This window comes from Pseudorca crassidens, chromosome 5 (assembly GCF_039906515.1).
Source record: "Pseudorca crassidens isolate mPseCra1 chromosome 5, mPseCra1.hap1, whole genome shotgun sequence".
Taxonomy (NCBI): domain Eukaryota; kingdom Metazoa; phylum Chordata; class Mammalia; order Artiodactyla; family Delphinidae; genus Pseudorca; species Pseudorca crassidens.
Window position 1 is genome coordinate 94,043,070 of NC_090300.1, and position 18,453 is coordinate 94,061,522.

Here is an 18,453-nt window from a genome sequence, read left to right on the forward strand (position 1 = left end):
CCTCTGAGCACTGAATTAGTACTTAGCATCAGTATTTCAACATTTCACTAATTTTTATATGCTGTATTTTTATTTTTATTCAGTACAAACTACTATCTATTTTTTGTCTCCCTTTTTTGGTTGACCTATGGGTGACTAAACCCATTTAGTTTCTAAACATTTGAGGTTTTCCTGATATCTTTCTGTTATGGATTTCCAATTTAATTTCATTGTGATCATAAAGCATATTTTGTATAACTTGAATTCTCTTTGAGAACTTGTTTTATGGCCAAGAATATGGTCTGGTTTTGTAATTTAACACACTCCTGAGGTGAAACCATTCTGAGTAGTTTTACCCATGCCCTCTGAATTGTGTATTCCTCTACTCAAGATGATGTGAAAAGGCACTATTCCAAGCCCTGTATTGGCCTTGATGATTATTCCACTTAATTTTTTCATTTTTTTCCCTCTAGTTTTGGATTATTTCCTCAGATGCATAAACTGTTATTCAGCTGAATTCTCAATAAGAACCCTCTGTAGACCTCTGGAATCCTCTCCCTGTGTATCTCTTACCTCTCTAGCATTCTAATCTGCAGGATCCAGCTGCCTATGCTGCAGTGGACTCCCAGCTCTATCCCCTCAAGCAGGGAGTTTGCCAGGCTGTATCTAGGCTTCCCTTCCCCAGAGCATGGAATTGAAACGCTTTCCAGGCAGTAAGATAGGGAAATTATAGACTACATTGTTTGTTGGCCATATTTCAGCAATCACTGTCTTTCATTTTTTGATGTCTTAAGTACTGTTGTTAAATATATATTTAGTTTTATTGGACAAGAGGATAAATCCAGTCTTTCATCTTGGCTGGAAGCAGATGTTCACTTTGCACAGTTTTTGAGAAAGTTTTCTCTTTCGTACTGTATTAGTCAGTGTTCTCCAGAGAAATAGACCCAATAGGGTGAGTGAGTGAGTGTCTGAGTGTGTGTGCACACACATGTGTGTGGGTTTGAGAGAGAGAGAGAGAGATTATAAGAAATTGGCTCATGTCTCTCATGACTGTAAAGTCTGGGAGGTCCAAAATCTGCACAGTAGGCTGACAGGCTGGAGACCCAGGGAAAAGTTGATGTTTCAGTTTAAGTCCAAAGGAAGACCGCAAGCAGAATTCCCTCTTCCTCAAGAGAGTCTTTTTTCTAAGGGCTTCACTTGATTAGATTATGCTCACTCATGTGGGTTAATCTGCTTTAGTCAGTTTATTGACTTAAATATTAATCTCACCAAGGTACCTTCACACCAACATCTAGGCTAGTGTTTGACCAAATATCTGGGTACTGCATCCTAGCCAAGTTGACACATAAAATTAACCATTACACCTACTAATGAGACTACTTATTCTGTATAAATCTCTTGTATAAACTTCTATTTTCTCATGCTTAAATCTTAGCATTACTGGATAAAGAGTTAAAAGTCCTGTAAGCCTGGATCCAGCTTCATAGTAAGGTCACTATCTCCAGTTCTAGTCCTGCCCAATCCTATCTTTCTTCATCTTCTTAATTTGTCCATTTTGTCACAAACTCAGAAAGCTTTGAGAATTAGCCCATCTCAATTATTGCATGCTATGTCCAAATATACAGAGTATTTTATATGTGAATGATACAGTGGTCTTGGAGATTATCTATTCTTCTCTTATGACCCCAGCAGTTTAATATACCTCTTTTGGTGTGAGTAGAAAATTGATGGAGCAAGATCCTGGAGGCAATGACTGAATTAAAACACATTTAAAACATGCCCTAGGAATTGGAGTATCAGGATTAAATAACCTCAGAAATCCAAAATAATAAGGGTTCTAAAGAACTCAGTGGAAGAAGTTATTGGTGTGGTGACTAAGAGTGGATGTCTCTGATTTGGTTATGAATGGGAGTAGGGAGCAGGTGATGAAGTATCACATTTTTATTGGTACCAACTGGAGAACCAGGATTGTTAGGAGCCTTGAAATCATGTCATATATGGATGAGTAATAGAACTGAAGATCCTTATTATGTAGAAGAGAGGATGTAGAAAAGGGTTCATAATAGCTATCTTATCACAGTTGATAACAAAAAACTGTCCTGTGGAAGGAGTTGAAGTTCTCTTTTATATACTCGCATAAATAAGAAATAGGATAGTACCAACAATCTGTGAAAGTTACATGGCTGTCTTGGGCTTGAGATAAAGAAAGACTTTTCAACTATTAGGATTATACAACAATAGAGAATGCTGTCCTTTGAGGTGGAAAGTCCCCTTTTACTAGAAGTGCCTGAGTAGAGGCTAGATAACCTGTGTCAGCAGTATCAGAGTCTTTAATGCAAGAATTCTGTTGTATATTGACATCTGGAAATTGGAAGGTAAACTGTATGGGCTTGTGAGCAGTACGTGCATGAGCTGGGATAGAAAACACCCTGGAAGAGGCATATCTCATTCAAAGATAAATCATATTCCTTAGTTTAAAATAATTTTTAAGCACAAACTACTATAAATAAAAATGTTAACAGTCATGACTGGGTGAATTATGATTTTTTTTCCTTCTGTTTTTCTGTGTTGTAGCTTTTGCCATTCTCATTCTGCATTTTTTGCCTTAGTTTTTATTGAAATATGACATAAGTATTGCAAAGTACATACAACTTAGATGTACAGTTCAAGATACATAGATCATTACATAAATTTCAGACCCTTTCCTAATGCCCATCCCCAGACATGCCCTTTCTATCAGATATACTTTATCTTCTCTTTGGACTTTGTTTAAAGGTAGTCGTACAGTATGTGTTCATTTTTATCTGTATTTAATTTATTCAAAATTATGTCTACATGGTTTATCTCTATTGTTGTGGGAGGAAGTAGTTCTTTTTAATTGATTTATAGTACTCCACTGTAAGAATCTATGATTTATCCATCCTGTTGTTGATGGGTTATGTCCAGTTTATAGCTATTATGAATAATATTGTTATGGACATACCTACACATGTATTTTGATGTACATTTGTACACATTTATATTGTGTCTATCTGTTATAGAGTAGGTCATTTCTTAGCTTTGATAGATCTTGCAAATCAGTTTTACAAAGTGGTTATGTCGGGATATCAAGATGGCAGAGTAGGAGGATGCTGAGCTCACCTCCCTACACAAACACATCAAAAATACATCTACATGTAGAGCAACTCTCACTGAAAACAGACAGGAGACTGGCAGAGTCTTATACAACCAAGTCTGTAAAGAAAGATCCACATGGAGTAAGGGAAGAGAAGTGATCAGGTTGAGATCTGTGCCCCTAGGAGGGGACATATAAGAGGAGGGGGATTACACAAACCACATATTGGGCACCCCAGCCCTGAAGTGTGACACTGGAAGATGAGTCCCCTCAGCTGGTTTAAAAACCAGTGGGACTAACCAGAGGGCTGTGAGAAACCTAGACTCTGCTTGTACTGAGCAGGCACACACTTGCTTACTACTCCTGGGAACAAGGCAGAGAAAGAAGATTGAAATTGCCCAGGACTCTGGCCAGCTTCCAATGACCACACCATTGAATGCCTGGGCCCATGCCAAGCACCTGCTCTGGCACCTCTAGCTCTGGTGCAGCTCCACACTGAGGCAAAGACTACGATTGCTGAAGAGGGTGCATGATTGAGAGGGGGAGCTAACTAGGACCCAGCACTGCATCTGAAGAGGGAGAGGGCAGCCATTACTGTCTTCCATAGAGGCAGCAGATGGGGATCAGGCTGGAGCTCTCACTGGTATGCCAGGACTGTCCCAGTGTGTACCCTGACATGAGCCAAGTGCCCACTCTGGCCCCTCTGGCTCCAGCACCACTCCTTCGTAGGGTGAAGGCTGTCATTGCCAAGGAGAGTGTGCAACTGTGGGGGACACTGCAACTGAATGGAGCAAGGGCAGGCATTACCAGTGCTGGCAGAGGCGGCGGATTTGGAACTGTTCTGAGCTCCGAATTGTTTTCTGGGACCACACCAGTACACATCTCAGCCCTCACTGGGAACCCGCTCTGGCCCCTCTTGCTCCAGTACTGCTCCCCTCTGGGGTGAAGGTATCATTGCTAGGAGTGGAGAGACCACACACTTAGAGGGAATGGAAAGAGCTTGGAACCAATCATCAGGGCTTCTGCTCTAGCACCTTGTCACCTACTCCTGGCCCCAGTAGGGTGGTGACAGCCACTGAGCATGGAAGAAGACCTGGCTCATACCTGGCTCTGGCTCTGGCTCCTCCATCTCCAGCCTCACTTCCCACCAAGGTAATAGCGGCTACCTGGGAGAAGAAATGACCCCTGCACATTTCAGATCAAGCTTTCCCACCAAAGTCACTGGACACACACACACTCCACAGGGATGCTCCCACACAAGGTCATGCCTTTATGATTGGGATAGGTAACTATTTCACTCAATTTCATAGAGACAGAGAAAGTTAAGCAAAATGAGAAGATAGAGGAATTTGTTCCAAATGAAAGAACAAGAAAAGACCCCTTGAAACAGAGATAAACAATTTAATAGATAAAGAGGTCAAAGCATTAGTAATAATAATGCTAACTGAACTAGAGAAAAGAATAGATGAACACAGTGAGAATTTTAACAAGGAACTAGAAAATATTAAAAAGAATGGAAGTCAGAGCTGAAGAATACAATAACAGAAATTTAAAAAAACACTAGAAGGAATTAACAGCAGATGAAGTGATACAGAAGAAAGCATAAGTGATCTGGAAGAAGAACGCATAAGTGATCTGGAAGATAGAATAATGGATATCACTCATGCAGAACAGCAAAAAGAAAAACAACAAAAAAAATGAGACAGTTTAAGGGAGTTCTGGGAAAACATCAAGCACTAACATTCTCATTATAGGGGTCCCAGAAGGAGAAGAGAGAGAGGGGTCAAGAACGTATATGATGAAATTATGGCTGAAAATTTCCTGAACCTGAAGAAGGAAACAGATATCCAGGTACTGGAATCACAGAGAATCCCAAACAAGATGAACCCATAGAGATCAACACCAAGATGTATCATAATTAAAATGGTAAAAGTTAAAGAAAGAATTCTAAAGCAAGAGAAAAACAAAGAGTTACATACAAGAGAACCCCCATAAGGCTATCAGCTGATTTTTCTGTAGAAACTTTGCAGGCCAGAGGGAGTGGCAGGATATATTTAAAATGTTGAAAGGGAAAACCTACAACCTCAGATACTCAGTAAGATTATCATTCAGAATTGAAGGAGAGATAAAGAACTTCTCAGACAAGCAAAATCTAAGAGTTCATCAATACTAAACCAACCCTAAAAGGAAATGTTAAAATGTCTTCTCTAGGTGGAAAAGAAAAGACTACAAGAAGAAGAATTTATAGGAAAGGAAAAATCCCACTACTAAAGGTAAATACATAATAAAGGCTAGTATGAATATTTAAAAGACAAAAATTATAAAATCAAATATAACTAAAATGAACAGTAAAGAAATATATATGAAGATGTAAAATATGACATCAAAAACACAAAATGTGGGGGAGGGGAGTAAAATAAAAGTAGATCTTTTAGAATGTGTTTGAACTTAAATAACTTTCAGTTTAAAATGGGTAGATATAGTCAGGGGTCAACATATGTGTACCTCATGGTAATCACAAATCAAAAACCTACAGTAGATACACAAAAACTAGAAAGAAAGGAACATAAGGATAGCACTAAAGAAAATCATCAAACCATAAGGGAAGAAACTAAAAGAAGAAAAACTAGAAGGATTACAAAAAGGTAACAAAATGGTAATAACTACATTCCTATCAATAATCACTTTAAATGTCAATGGACCAAATGCTGCAAAAAGAAGACACAAGAATGATTTGGATAAAAAATAAGACCCACTTATAAGCTGTTTATAAGAGACTCATGTCAGTGCTAAAGACATACAGACTGAAAGTAAAGGGGATGAAAAAAGATATTTCATGCAAATGGAATCAACAAGAAAGCTGTGGTAGCAATACTCTTATCAGAGAAAATAATCTTTAAAACAAAGTCTATAACAAAAAACAAGAATGGAATTATATAATGATGAAGGGATCAATACAAGAAGAAGATATAACATTCATTAATATATGTACCTAATATAGGAGCACCTAAATATATAAAGCAAATATTAACAGATAAAGAGATAAATTGACCATAATACAATTACACTAGGAGACTTTAACACCCCACTTACATCAATGGACAGAGCATCCAGACAGAAAATCAATAAGGAAAGAGTAGTCTTAAATGAAACCTTAGAACAGTTGGACTTAATAAATAGCTACAGGACATTCCATCCCAAACAGCAGAATATACATTCTTTTCAAGTGTGCATGGACCATTCTCCAGGATAGATCATATACTAGGCCACAAAACAAGTCTCAACAAATTTAAGAGGATAGAAATTATATCACGCATTTTTTCTGACCACAATGGTATGAAACTACAAATCAATTACAGGAAGAAAAATGAGAAAAACACAAACTTGTGAAGACTAAACAACAAGCTATTAAAAAAAGCAATGGGTCATAGGTCAATGAAGAAATAAAGAGGAAATCAGAAAATACCTCAAGACAAATGAAATGAAAACCAGAACTTTCTGTTCTATGGGATGCAGCAAAAGCAGTTCTAAGAGGGAGTTTAATGGCAATACAGGCTTACTTCAAGAAACAAGAAAAATCTCAAATAAGCAGCCTAACCTAACATCTAACATTATTGGAAAATGAAAAACAAACAAAGCCCAAAGTCAGCAGAAGAAAAGAAATAATAAAAATCAGAGAGGAAATAATTAGAAACCAAAAAAAAAAAAAAAAGAGAAAAATATAGAAAAGATAACTAACTGAAAGCAAGAGCTAATTTTTTGAAAAGATAAGCAAAATTCATAAGTGTTTAGTTAGGCTCATTAAGAAAAAAAAGGACACAAATAAACAAAATAAGAAACGAGGAGAAATTATAACCAATTTGACAGATATAAAAAAATCATGAGAATACTACAAACAGTTATATGCCAACAAATTGGACAACCTAGAAGAAATGGATAAATTTCTGGAAACATATAATCCTCCAAGACTGAATCAGAAAGAAATAGTCTGAACAGACTGATCACTAGTACTGAAACTGAATTAGGAATGCCAGTAAACAAAAGCCCAGCACTGGACAGCTTCACAGGGAAATTCTACCAAGTATATAAAGATGAGCTAATACCCATTCTTCTCAAGCTATTCCAAAAAAATTGAAGAAGGAACACTTCCCAATTCATTCTGTGAGGCCCCCACTACCCTGATAATGAACTAGAAAAAGACACTACAAAAAAGGAGAAAATTATAGACCAATATCTTTGATGAATATAGCTGCAAAAATCCTCAACAAAATATTAACAAACCAAATTCAACAACACATAAAAAGGATCATACAGCACAATCAAGTGGGATTTATTCCAGGGATGTAAGGGTGGTTCAGTATCCACAAATCAACTAATGTGATGCACACATTAACAAAAGTAAATATAAAAATAATATGATCATTTCAATACATGCAGAAAAAACATTTGACAAAATTCAACATCCATTCATGATAAAAACTCTCATCAAAGTGGATATAGAGGGAACATATCTCAACATAATAGAGGCTATATATCACAAACCCAGAGCTAACATCATACTCAATGGTGAAAAGTTGAAAACTTTTCCTCTAAAATCAGGAACAAGACAAGATGCCCACTCTTGCCACTTTTATTTAACATAGTATTGGAAATCCTAGCCACAGTAATCAGACAAGAAAAAGAAACTTTTATCCATCCAAATTGGGAAGGAAGAGGTAAAACTGTCACTCTTTGCAGATGACGTGATACTCTATATAGATAGCCCTAAAGTCCTCACCAAAAAAACTATTAGAACTAATAAATGAACTCAACAAAGTTGCAGGACACAAGATTAATATACAGAAATCTGTTGCTTTTCTATACACTAATAATGAACTATTGGAAGGAGAAAGCAAGAAAACAATCCCATTTAAAATAGCATCGGGCTTTCCTGGTGGCACAGTGGTTGAGAGTCCACCTGCTGATGCAGGGGACACGGGTTCGTGCCCCGGTCCAGGAAGATCCCACATGCCGCGGAGCAGCTGGGCCTGTGAGCCATGGCCGCTGAGCCTGCGCGTCCAGAGCCTGTGCTCCGCAACGGGAGAGGCCACAACAGTGAGAGGCCCATGTACCGCAAAAAAAAAAAAAAAAAAAGAAAAAGAAAGAAAGAAAATAGCATCAAAGAATAAAACACCTAGAAATAAATTTAACCAAGGAAGTGAAAGACCTATACTCTGAAAACTATAAAACACTGACGAAGGAAACTGAAGATTATTCATTTAAATGGAAAGATATCCCATGTTCATAGATTGGAAGAATTAATATTTTTAAAATGTCCATACTACCAAAAGCACTCTACAGATTTAATGCAATCCCTATGAAAATACTCATGACATTTTTCACAGAACTACAACAAACAACCCTAAACCACAAAAGACCCCTAATAGCCAAAGCAAACTTGAGAAAAAAGAACACAGCTGGAGGTATCACGCTCCCTGACTTCAGACGTGTGCTAGTAAGCAAAACAGCACAAAAATAGACACATAGCTCAGTGGAACAGAATAAGAGCTATGTGAAATAAACCTATGCCTTTATGGTCAATTAATATGTGGCAAAGGAGGCAAGAATATACAATGGAGAAAATATATTCTCTTCAATAAGTGGTGCTGGGAAAACTGGACAGCTACATATAAAAGAATGCAATTAGAATATTTTCTCACATCATATACAAAAATAAACTCAAAATGGATTAAAGACATAAATGTAAGACTGGAAACCATAAACTCCTAGAAGAAAATATAGGCAGAACACTCTTTGACATAAATCATAGCAATATTTTTTTGGATCTATCTCCTAAGGCAAAGGAAACAAAAGCACAAATAAACACATGGGACCTAATTAAATTTGAAAGCTTTTGCACAGCAAAGGAAACCATCAACAAAATGAAGACAATCTACTGAATGGGAGAAAATATTTGCAAATGATATGACCGATACAGGATTAACATCCAAAATAAACAGCTCATACAACTCAATGTCAAACAACAACAAAAACAACAACAAACAGCCCAATTAAACAATGGACAGAAAAAAAAAAATGGACAGAAGACCTGAATAGACATTTTACAAAGAAGACATACAGATGACCAAGAGGCACATGAAAAGATGCTCGACATCGCTAGTCATCAGAGAAATGCAAATCAACACCACAATAATCACTTTATACCTGCTGGAATGGCTATCATCAAAAAGACCACAAATGTTGGAGAAGATATGATGAAAAGGGAACCCTAGTACACTGTTGGTGGGAATGTAAATTTTTGCAACCACCATTGAAAACAGTATGAAGTTTCCTCATGGAACTTAAAAATACAACTACCATATGATTCAGCAATCCCACTCCTGGGCATATATCCAGAGAAAACCATAATTCTAAAATATACATGCACCCCAATGTTCATTGCAGCACTATTTACAATAGCCAAGATGTGGATGCAACTTAAATGTCCATCAACAGAGGAATGGATAAAGAAGATGTGGTATATATACATACAATGAAATACTACACAACAATAAAAAAAGAATGAAATTTTGCCTTTTGCAACAACATGGATGGACCTGGAGGATATTATGTTTAGTGAAATAAGTCAGAGAAAGACAAATACTATATGTTATCACTTATGTGGAATCTAAAAAATAAAACAAATGAATATAACAAAACAGAAACAGACTCACATATAAAGAAAACAAACTCGTGGTTACCAATGGGGAGAGGGAAGATGAGAGGGGCAAGATAGAGGTAGAGGTAAAATCTTAATTGTCATGAAATATAGATTATTAATCCACTCTTTCATGGTTAGACCTTTTTGTGTCTTAATTAAGAGGCACACGGGGATTTTTCTCTTATCTTCACACTGACAACCTGGTGGGGCTCTTAGAGGTAAAACTCACAAAACTGGAGTGAGGCCTTCCTTTAGGCTGAGTGCAGGGAGCTTATTCTGAAGCTAGTCCACACTCAGTCTCCAACAATTAGTCAGTCGCCTTTTAAGTGTTTTTACTAGTTACTGGCCCCAGCAGAGTCTTCTATTCCCAGTAAGCTGTGATTCTCTGTATTCTCCTCCCCCCATTTTCAGAGCAGCTATTTGCCCTTTGACTTCAATTCTTTGACAGATTCAAGAAGATTTGTTGATTTTCAGTTTGTTCAGCTTTTTTCTTATTATCCGGTTGGGAGTGATGAATTCCAAGGTCTTCACATGTTGGACTAGAAACTGGAAGTCCTTATGTTTACTTTTGATATTGATTTCTAGTTTAATTCTATGGTCAGAGGATATACCACGTGTTATTTCAACCCTTTGAAAGTTGTTGACAATTGCTTTGTGGCACAACATATGGTCTGCTTTGGTCAGCCTTCCAAATGTAGCTGAAAAGAACATGTAATCTGCAGTTGCTGAAAGCAGTGTTCTATTAATGTCAAGGTCTGCTTGTTCCATCACTTATTGAGACAGGTATATGAAATATCCCACAATGATTATGGATTCATCTCTTTCTCCTTTTACTTATTTCAGTTTTACAAAGGCTTTGTTATAAAATATCCCCAAATTGAGATTTTTGTAAATATCTCCCTTGAAATGAGCCCTTTATCATTATCTGTCTCAGTAACCCTAGTAATAATTTTTGCCTTCATGTCTGTTTGATCTGATATTAATGTAGCTATACCAAGTTTATTTGGCTGTTTTTGCATATTACTTTTTACATACTTTTAATTTCAACATTTCTGTATTCTTACCTTTAAGGTGTTTCCCTTCAATATAAAAAATCATTGTTGTTTTCATTTATTCCTTTCATTTATTTTTTTATCTGAGCTTGCAATCCTTGTCTTTCATGTAGAAAATTTCAGTCACTGTTATGTAATATAACTACTAATATATTTGCCATTTAAATCTATTATATTTCTATGTTTTCATATTTGTCTTTTGTGCTTTGTTTCTCTTTTGTTTCTTTCTTGCCTTCTGGCTTAATCAGCTATTTTTTTTTACTATACCATTTTCCCTTCAATTGGCTTGATAGTAATACGTTTTCTTTTTATAATTTCAGGCAGTTACCCCAGAAAGGATTTTTCTTACTATGACAAATGACAAAAATATTAAGAAACTGTACTGATGCTACAGTTGTACCTCAGTAGCCATTTGCATGTGTATCAGGAATAGAAAGAATTAAAGTTCAATAACAGTAGATTTATTAGAGCAGGGAATTGAGAGTGATATTTACAATTTAAAAAATACTGTTATAATGTTTATTACACACTTAGTAGTCTCATCTCCCAAATGGAGATGAAATCTTCCCTACATACCTTCAAAACTTTCAGTCTTCTAGATCATTGTCAGTTACCAATCTTGCTAGGCAGTATTAAGGATTATTAAAGTTTATGTAGTTCAAGTGGATCAATCAAATGTTAGGGAGATGTGGTATTTTATGCAATAGATTTACTACTCAACATTATGGGGCTATGTAAAACTGGAAGTGGGACTAATGGTTCTATTCTTTCCTCCCTTCATTTTAATAAGGATAGTTGAAGATTTAAAAAAAACTTTTAAGAATTTTTCATCAAGGAGTAAATTCAAACAGGTTGAGTGACTAACGGAAGGCTTATTACTTTGAGAACAAAGACTAATACAGATATTTACCAACAATAACTCTGTCAGACAAGTAGTCTTTCCCCCATTTTACAGAGGATTTGGTTAGAAAAACAATTTTTTTAATTTGTTTATGATCACACAACATGCCAGATGGAATTCAAAAGTTCAAATCTAGATCTGCCTGAAAAAGCCACTTTTTTCTACACCAGTGGTTTTTAATATTTTGTGTGATTCAGAACAACTGGGTACTCATTCCAAACAGATTCCCAGGTGGCCTCTTGGAATATGCAGTTTTATGAACACACCATGTAAATGTGACATGGCCAGGATTCATATTTAAGATCAATAGTCCATTAGCTCTAAAAACTGCCTACTCAAGAAAATCAGAAACCATATAGTTTTATAATAAATTAATATTCCTTTGTTGTTTTTATCTGGCTATAAACCAGATATTCCTCAGCTACTGCAGTCCTAGAATTCTTACATGAGAGGCTATGTGATGAAGTATTCCAGAAGCATTTTATAAATGCAGAGGAGATTTTTAAAATTTTGTTGTTTTATTTTTTTGTTAGTTCCTGATCATTCTTTTTTTCTTAATTTAATTTTTATTTTATATTATATTTGACTTAAAATGTTGTATTAGTTTCAGGTGTACAGCAAAGTGATTCAATTATACATATATGTATATCCATTCTTTTTCAGATTCTTTTCCCATATACGTAATTACAGATTACTGAGTAGAGTTCCCTGTGTTATACAGTAAATCCTTGTTGATTATTTATTTTATATATAGTAGTGTGTATATGTTAATCCCAAACTCCTAATTTATCCCTCCTCCCCCTTCCTCTTTGGTAATCATAAGTTTGTTTTTGAAGTCTCTCAGTCTGTTTCTGTTTTATAAATAAATTCATTTGTATCACTTTTTTAGATTCCACATCTAAGTGATATATTTGTCTTTCTCTGTCTGACTTACTTTACCTAGTATGATAATCTCTAGGTCCAACCATGTTGCCGCAAATGGCATTATTTCATTCTTTTTAATGGCTAAGTAAATGAATATTGGAGTGCATGTCTCTTTTTGAATTATGGTTTTCTCTGGATATATGCCCAAGAGTGGGATTGCTGGATCACATGGTAGTTCTATTTTTAGTTTTTTAAGAAAGCTCCACACTGTTCTCTATAAATGGTTGTACCAATTTACATTCCCAGCAACAGTGTAGGAAGGTTCCCTTTTCTCCACACCCCCTCCAGCATTTATTGTTTGTAGACACTTGATGATGGCTATTCTGACTGGTTTGAGGTGATACCTCATTGCAGTTTTGATTTCTCTATTAGCCATGTTGAGCATTTCTTCATGTGCTTTTTGGCCATCTGTATGTCTTCTTCAGAGAAATGTCTATTTAGATCTTCTGCCCATTATTTGATTGGGTTGTTTGTTTTTCGATATTGAGCTGCATGAGCTTTTTGTATATTTTGGAGATTAATCCCTTGTCAGTCACTTCATTTGCAAATATTTTCTCCCATTCTGTGGGTTGTCTTTTCGTTTTGTTTATGGTTTCCTCTGCTGTGCAAAAGCTTTTGAGTTTAATTAGGTCCCATTTATTTTTGTCTTTATTTTCATTACTCTAGGTGGTGGATCCAAAAAGATCCTTCTGCAATTTATGTCAGAGTGTTTTGCCTATGTTTTCCTCTAAGAGTTTTATAATATCTGGTCTTACATGTAGGTCTTTAATCCATTTTGAGTTTATTTTTGTGTATGGTGTTAGAGAATGTTGTAGTTTCATTCTTTTACATGTAGCTGTCCAATTTTCCCAGCACCACTTATTGAAGAGACTGTCTTTTCTTTATTGTATATTCTTGCCATCTTTTGTCCTAAGTTAATTCACCATAGGTGTGTGGGATTATTTCTGGGATTTCTATCCCATTCCATTGATCTATATTTCTTTTTTTGTGCCAGTACCATACTGTTTTGATTACTGTAGCTTTCTGGTATAGTCTGAAGTCAGGTAGCCTGATTCCTCCAGCTCCATTTTTCTTTCTCAGGATTGCTTTGGCTATTAGAGGGCTTTTGTGTTTCCATACAAATTAAAAATTTTTTTGCTCTAGTTCTTTGAAAAATGCCATTGGTAACTTAATAGGGATTGCACTGAATCTGTAGATTGCCTTGGGTAGTATAATCATTTTGACAATATCGATTTTCCAATCCAAGAACATGGTATATCTTTCCATCCGTTTGTGTCATCTTCAATTTCTTTCACAATCATCTCATAGTTTTCAGAGTACACGTCTTTTGCCTCCTTAGGTAGGTTTATTCCTTGGTATTTTATTCTTTTTGATGTGATGGTAAATGGGATTGTTTCCTTAATTTCTTTATGATTTTTCATTGCTAGTGTATAGAAATGCAAGAGATTTCTGTATATTAAATTTGTATCCTGCAACTTTACCAGATTCATTGATGAGCTCTCATAGTTTTCTGGTAGCATCTTCAGGATTTTCTGTGTATAGTATCATGCCATCTGCAAACAGTGATAATTTTACTTCTTTTCCAATCTGGATTCCTTTTATTTCTTTTTCTTCTCTGATTGCTGTGGCTAGGACTCCCAAAACTATGCTGAATAAAAACAAACAAACAAAAAACAGGTGAGAGTGGACATCCTTGTTTTATTTACAATCTTAGAGGAAATATTTTCAGCTTTTCACCATTGAGAATGACGTTAGCTGTGGGTTTGTCATATATGGCCTTTATTATGTTGAGGTAAGTTCCCTCTATGCCCACTTTCTGGAGAGTTTTTATCATAAATGGGTGTTGAACTTTGTCAAAAGTTTTTCTGCATCTATTGAAATGATCATATGGTTTTTATTCTTCAGTTTGTTAATGTGGTGTATCACACCATTTGATTTGCATATACTGAAGAATCCTTGCATTCCTGGGATAAATCCCACTTGATCATGGTGTATGATCCTTTTAATGTGTTGTTGGATTCTGTTTGCTAGTATTTTGTTGAGGATTTTTGTATCTATGTTCATCACTGATATTGGCCTGTAATTTTCTTTTTTGTGCTATCTTTGTCTGGTTTTGGTATCAGTGTGATGGTGGCCTCATAGAATTAATTTGGGAGTGTTCCTTCCACTGCAATTTTTTGGAATATAGAAGGCTAGGTGTTAACTCTTCTCTAAATATTTGACAGAATTCGCCTGTGGAGCCATCTGATCCTGGACTTTTGTTTGTTGTAAGTTTTTAAATCACAGTTTCAATTTCAGTACTTATGTTTGGTCTGTTTATATTTTCTATTTCTTCCTGGTTCAGTCTTGGGAGGTTGTACCTTTCTAAGAATTTGTCCATTTCTTCTAGTTTGTCCCTTTTATTGGCATATAGCGGCTTGTAGTAGTCTCTTATGATCCTTTGTAATTCTGTGGTGTCAGTTGTAAATTCTCCTTTTTTGTTTCTAATGTTATTGATTTGAGCCCTCTCCCTTTTTTTCTTGATGAGTCTGGCTAAAGGTTTATCAATTTTGTTTATCTTTTCAAAGAACTAGCTTTTCGTTTTATTGATCTTTGCTATTGTTTTCTTTGTTTCTATTTCATTTATTTCTGCTCAGATCATTATGATTTCTTTCCTTCTACTAACTTTGTGTTTTGTTTGTTCTTCTTTCTCTAGTTGCTTTAGGTGTAAGGTTAGGTTGTTTGAGATTTTTCTTGTTTCCTGAGGTAAGATTGTATTGCTATAAACTTCTCTCTTAGAACTGCTTTTGCTGCATTCCATAGGTTTTGGATCACTGTGTTTTTGTTGTCCTTTGTCTCTAGGCATTTTTCGATTTCCTCTTTGATTTCTTCAGTGATCCATTGGTTGTTTAATAACATTGTTTAGCCCCCACATTTGTGTTTTTTACAGTTTTTTCTTGTAGTTGATTTCTAATCTCACAGTTTTGTGGTCGGAAAAGATGCTTGATATGATTACAATTTTCTTAAATTTACTGAGGCTCACTTTGTGATCAATCCTGGAGAATGTTCCATGTGCACTTGAGAAGAATTTGTATTCTGTTGCTTTTGGATGGAATGTTCTATAAATATCAGTTAAGTCCATCTGGTCTAATTGTCATTTAAGGCCTGTGTTTCCTTATTGATTTTATGTCTGGATGATCTGTTCATTGATGAAAGTAGGGTGTTAAAAGTCCCTCACTATTATTTTGTGTTGATTTCTCCTTTTATGGCTGTTAGCATTTGCCTTATATATTGAGGTGTTCCTATGTTGGGTCCATATATATTTACAATTGTTATATCTTCCTCTTGGATTGAACCCTTGATCATTATGTAGTGTCCTTTGTCTCTTGTAACAGTCTATTTTAAAATCTATTTTGTCTGATATGCGTATTGCTAGTCCAGCTTTCTTTGGATTTCCATTTGCATGGAATAGCTTTTACTATCCCTTCACTTTCAGTCTGTATGTGTCCCTAGATCTGAAGTGGGTCTCTTGTAGTAAGCATATATACGGTTCTTGTTTTTGTGTCTATTCAGCCAGTCTGTGTCTTTTGGTTGGAACACTTAATCCATTTACATTTAAGGGAATTACCAATATGTATGTTCTTATTGCCATCTTGTTGTTTTGGATTTGTTTTTGTAGGTTTTTTAAATTTCCTTCCTCTTTTATTCTCTTCTCTTATGATTTGATGACTATCTTTAGTGTTGTGTTTGGATTGCTTTTTCTTTTTTGTGTGTGTAGCTATTGTAGATTTTTGGTTTGCAGCTACAATGAGGCTTTGATATAGCAGTGTGTGTGTGTATATGTATGTGTGTGTGTGTGTGTGTGTGTGTGTATGTATATATATATATATATATATAATTGTTCTAAGTTGCTGTTCTCTTAATTTCAAATGCATTTCCAATATCCTGCATTTGTACTCTCCTTTTCTCACGATTGCTGGTTTTGATATCATATCTGTGTGTGGATGATTTCCTACCTGAGAAGCTATGTGTGTGGATGATTCTTACCTGACAGGCTACTTGATAAGGTATTCCAGGAGCATTTTATAAATGCAGAGGAGTTTTGCTAAATTTTGAATCTCGTAAAAAAAAATTAACCGTGAAATATAATTCATCATCCATATTAGGACACTGTTGAGAGTAAAAGGGAGCACTATTAATAATATAATATATCAAGACAATGGGCATTAACTGGAACCATCCCAAGCAAACCAAGACATCTGAGGGAAAAGTCAAACTTTTCTTACCATGTTGTATCATTATTATATATTTTATTATATACTCAATACCATGTTCGTAGTCCAAAACAATCAGTAGGTTTACCATTCATTTCATTTTCTTATCTTGAAGAATATTATTTAAAATAATATTTTGTGTACATTCAATCTGAAATTGGGATGCAGCAATAAAGTACTGAAAGAGAAAACCAGCTAAGGCACAGAAGATCTGCATTCAAATCCCAGAATGCCATTCATAGCTATGACCTCAGACAAATTATTTCCCTCTTATTTGAGCCTCAGTTTCATCATCTGTAAAATAAAAAGGAGAGTATCCACGTTAAAGTTATTAGTGGATCAAATAAAGTAATATTTGATCAAGGGAAGTGTCCCATAAAAGTTGGAAAATATTATACACATGGACAATAAATATGAAGGAAAACATTACAAGACGTATTATCTGACGGCAGCTGCAGTGATATTACAGGATGCTTACGGATTGTTTTTGATTAAATATTGCTACTTCCCTCACTGAATTTCTGTGCAGTATGGTGTTCTGGATCCTTCAGCAGCCACAGGCATAACAGTGATCACTGTTTATAGAAGAATGGCCACTACAGTTGTCTTTATTGTTAAATTATACTTCAAAAAGAAAAAAAAATCCCATTACCTTCAGCATCTGCAGAATTGGATATGACTTTCAAGAGCATGGTCCTACTGTACTCTCATTATATATCAGCTATCCTGTTAAGTCTTCTGGCCCCTTTCTTGGAGCCAAGAACAGCAGTTCAGCACCAATACAGCCTAGCAGCCTGAATTTGTGGAGGAAGTATGTGACTTACCGAGTATCAGGACTCTCAAGTATTAGGACTGGCTCAGCCACTATTTAGCCACATGACCTAGGGCAAGATGTTCCTGTAAAATGAGGGAATAGATCAGAGGATCATTAAGGGCTCTATAAGCTCTGACTATGATTCTAAGGCATACTTGGTATTTTACAAGTCTAGATGACTGCCTTCCTTTTGGATATTTTCCCATCCTTTCTCACAACAGAAGAAAAAGTTAAAGCACAATGAAACAGAAATAGATGTTTGAAATAGAGATTTCAAGTAGCTTTAGGACACAGTTAAAGTAATATATACAGATAAAATAGTTACTCAATTAAGAAACATTTATTCTTTCCCACATGAAAGTGAAATTACAGTTGTAAACATGCACTAAAAAATATTTGTTTTACAAGGTAATTTGCTATATGACCATGACCTTGAGGTGTTAGACAAGATAATTATTAAAGGCCCTTTAAGTTCTGAATTGTGCAATTCTAAGACATTCTTGGCACTTTACATGTCTAGATGACTGCCTTCATTTGGGGTATTTTCCTCCACATTTTCCAGTCTATTCTCATTAGAGAAGAAAACATTTAGCATACAATTATAGAAATAATAATTTTTAAATAGAGATTTAAAGTAAATTCAAGATATATTTACACTGAAATATACAGGTAAAATAGTTGCTGAGTCAGGAAACACTTATTCACAGTATGAATT